This window comes from Saccoglossus kowalevskii, chromosome 11 (genome assembly GCF_978046115.1).
Source record: "Saccoglossus kowalevskii chromosome 11, keSacKowa6.1, whole genome shotgun sequence".
In the NCBI taxonomy this organism is placed as follows: domain Eukaryota; kingdom Metazoa; phylum Hemichordata; class Enteropneusta; family Harrimaniidae; genus Saccoglossus; species Saccoglossus kowalevskii.
Genome location: NC_140651.1, coordinates 6,185,562 through 6,189,960, shown reverse-complemented (window position 1 = coordinate 6,189,960; position 4,399 = coordinate 6,185,562).

Here is a 4,399-nt window from a genome sequence, read left to right as displayed (position 1 = left end):
CTGTCATGACATTCAATCTTGCCGATTCCACATGTATGATTCACACAGAGGTTCTGGGGCCCCTTAGCCCCAGGGATATTACCGATCAACAAATCATACAGTGGGTTACTCATACATGCTGCCTTTACAAGGCCAGTGTAATATGGTGTGGTGACGTGTACATCTGCCTCAGGTGCCATCATATATGAACCATCGATCATTACACATTTACGAGTTCAACCATTAAACTGTGAGGGCAGTCAGGGCAGACCTTTTCTGATAACTACACCTGAACAGCCAGTATCCTGCAAAGTCCTGATATTATGGCCATTCACAACATCCTCAGCGACTGGCATATTAAAATCTGTCACCTCAGCTAGCACATCCTCGCCTACTGTCCCTGAACATGTAATAACAGTGTTAGCATTATTTACACATATATGTCCATTAGCGTTAACAGTATTGTTTGCATTAGGCAACAACAAACATGCAGACACAATAGTAGCATCTGACTGGGCACATGTACCAGTTGGTGCTTGAGCACAAAGTGCAACAGTCAATCTTGTTCCGGTTGCAGAATGAGTCGCAAAGCACTTTTCATGTTTGTGACCCACACGACCACAACGAAAACATTTCAACTGTTTATAACCACTGCCCTTGCCCTTATCTATTGGACTGCCACCATTTTTATTTGGAGCATTTTTATCGGCCTTTGATATACCAATACCCTTAGCCCTTTTGTCAGTGCAATCACGAGCCTCATTTCTGAGGTCAGCGAATTCACTAACTTGATCTGCAGTATGGCAGCTATGTTCCCGTAAGATAAACAATATATCAGGACTACAGGTACTGAAATATTGTTCACAAAAAACCAAGTCCATGAACACATCCAGTGTTTTCTCAATACCTGACATCTCAATCCACTGATTTAAATAGCGAGTCAACCGAACCAAGAACTGTTTGGCATTCTCGTATTTGAAGGGAGTGATATTATGAAATTTATTACGATACCCTTCTATAGTAAGATTATATGCTTTCAAGATGGCTGCTTTCACAGTAGACCAATCATGCGTCTCCTTGGGACTCAGCGCATCATAAACCATCAAGGCCCTACCACACAATAGCCCACTAAACGCCACACCCCAAACAGGCTTCTCCTACCCGCAGTTTTCTGCATATATCTTGAAACGATTAATATATACATCTGTGTCATCATTTTCCTTATAAGCAGGGGTGTTTGGATCTTGCCCTCAAATGGAGATTGTTTTGGACGTTGTGCTTCAATTTTAGCCACCTCAAGCTTAGCTAACTCGCTTTCGTGCTCGCTTGCTTCTCTTGCTCGCCGAGCCAACTGCTCTTCTCATTTTTCAGCCTGCAGCGCAGCAAACTGAGCCTGCACATACTTATCTAACTCAGCATCTTGCTGTCCTTCATCTCTCAAACCAATGATGCTAATCTGGGATTGTGAGCCCCCCTTTCCCTTGGGAGTTTTAGTTTTAATTCCAAACCCTTCAGACATATTAAAATAATGATAATTATAATAACAATAAGAGCTTAATATGCAAATACAAGTGCGTAAGTTTATAATTCAAGTTCACATCAATCCACCAGTTCAACTGTAATATACGACATAAAGTCACGGCATTGGCTTATTTATTTCCCATTAAATTAATGCCTGCCAATCCCTCTTCTGACACCAAATGTCACAAGGCGGAGTCTTGTGGCTACCAAACAAGACTGCCCTTGTGTTGTTGGTTCTTTTCCCCACTGCTACTTTTTAGCATTAATTGTGACTTGTATATTTGTATACAACCAACAAGCAATAACTGGTGACCCTGGTGTAGTCAGTGTGAACATACAACAGACGCAATTATATACTAGCAGTTAACGGTTTAAGTATAACTGGAACAGATTAAAGGTCAATATTAATTAAGTCACACCACAGCAGGAATACAAGTCGGACTAGAACTCTGTGCGTGTAAACCAGTTCTCAACGAGTTAGAGTCCATACAGTAACATGGAGCTTGCATCCAAGTTTAAACAATGTACCAGTGAATCGTTTAAACTGATGCCGTTCCAGCCAAATTTCCAGCATCTGACTAGCCTAATTGGGCAAAACACATCAATAGAATGACAGCAAAGCAGTACAAAATTACAGCAGTTATATAATAAGTTCATGAATTAAATAAATGAAGTGCACTCCAAAATATACACAATAATAAGCTCAAAATATGCATGAAATATGTAACCCTAACGTAGTGTTACTGACCAGTATCATACGACGAATGCCAATGTCTTGTAAGCAGAACTTGCAGTTAAAAGTGAATAATTAATTAAACGTGTTCGACGAAGTCCTATGGCCGTTTCAACCACGTGTTGATGTTATCTACACAAAGACGACCCGCTGGCTTCCTCAGGGATACACAGACAGTATGTTCCGTTGATGTGTTGTCTCAATCTTTGTCGCTTTGCAGCCAGCAATGGTTAAAGTCAGTCCGCCGTAATGTCAGTTCTACGAGAGACACAATGAGACTTGTAACTTCTCTGCATTACTTGTGTACGAGCTTCGGACAAGGATGTCCAACATGGTTACTCCAGATGGAATAGCCCCGAGCATGAGATGAAGGCGTAGTTTTATAGGTATCAATGTCCAGGTGCACATACTCGGTATTCATATTTCCTGACAAGACGATCTGTTCTCTGGATAATACCGTTCCAACAAGGGGTGTATGACCCATCATTTAAATAGACACTTAAATTACCCAAGCATAATATGTATCTAGGCATCAACCTTTACTGCCTTCCTCTTCACTGTCATGGTCACCACCAACTTGGACAAGGACTCATTAAATCCGCCAGGCCAGCTCTTTTCAAATGACACAAGTTGACCAATATTCACTGCGTCATGTGCGTTCACTGTTCCAGGTGCGATCTGTTTATTGACAATGACATTGATCAAACCAGAAGGATGAGCAGTTGGATCCAGGGGATTGATGCAGGTCAGAAGTTTGTCCCGTAGCTTGTCTCTGTCCTTGGCATCTGAAGTGATGCGTGATGGCTTCTCTTCTGTATGACATGTCACCTCTTTCTCTCCACTGTCATCCGACAATATCCTGAACGATCATGCTGCAGGTGTGGATACTGTATGTCCATCGTTTCAGAGTTTTGCCTATGATTTCATTTGGGTCATGCTTGTAATGCATGAAGGTTGTCTCTATTCACAAGTCGGACCAGATCACGTTGCAGAGTCCCGGCTTGTGGCGCATAGTGTGTTCACCTCTCATGAAGCACTGAAGTACGCTGAAATTATTTCACCTGATTGTAAACGGTACGTTGCTTCGATGATGGCCCACGGACAACTGAATTCGGAATATTCCACCGAGATCGGAGTGCGGCCTCTCGTGTCAATCCTTCACCATTGTATTCAAATGAATCACGTGGTGCGCTGTTACATTCTCCCACGGAAAATAAAATATGGAAAGTAGGCCTACTTTACACTTCCTTGAATCAAATTCGGGATTCAACTATTAGAGGCGTTTCGGTAAAAAAAACATCGCAAAACATGCAAATTCAACATATTCAAACCAGTATACTAAAACAGAAATGCTCAGTGATGCAAAAGAAGGATAGATATTACTTTTCAGTATAAACATCTCTGTTTATATTCTGTCACATATTCTACTCCCAATTATTGCGTAAAATAGAATAGCCTTTTTCCACATAGATATTCTGAGTAAAATCACGTGATTGGCTGTTAAAATTGGCCGTGTTACATACTCTTCCGCTGGTCTGGAAAATGTGTTTACTTAGCTCTCATTTAAGCAACATTGCCAATTTCCCAGTGCGAGTGAAACTAGTTCGATTCGACTCTGCCATTAGAAAATAGGGGTGTTTTCAGCAAATAACCCTGGAGTGCATACAACACATTGAATTTCGGAACAAATCGCAGCAGAAAACCACAGAAATGTCAGACAAAACATGAAAACACTACATATTGTATTTCAGTCTGAACCCTCTTTATTGCAATACCAGGAATTACAATACCAAGGTATAAAATTAGTCAAACTTTTGAGGACTCAGGGGCACGACCCTTCACAGATACATGTCACCACCCCCCCCCGGTAATCTCCACCCTAAACATGCAAATTGTTGATTCTAAATAATAGTCTAACAGCGTGGGATTGGAATGTGCGAACGGGAAGACGCTATCATAACACTGGAATGTGAGCATTGGATTGTGTTCATGTCTGGATCTCCATAATAACGTGATCGAAATTTTCATGTTATAATATTTTATGTTATTTTTAAAGACTTTCTGTAGTCAGCTTACCTGATTTCTGCTGGTACACACAACCAAAATATAGGGATTATTTAATGAGGTCAAATAAAAATCTCTCACTTTTTCTTCATATCACAACGT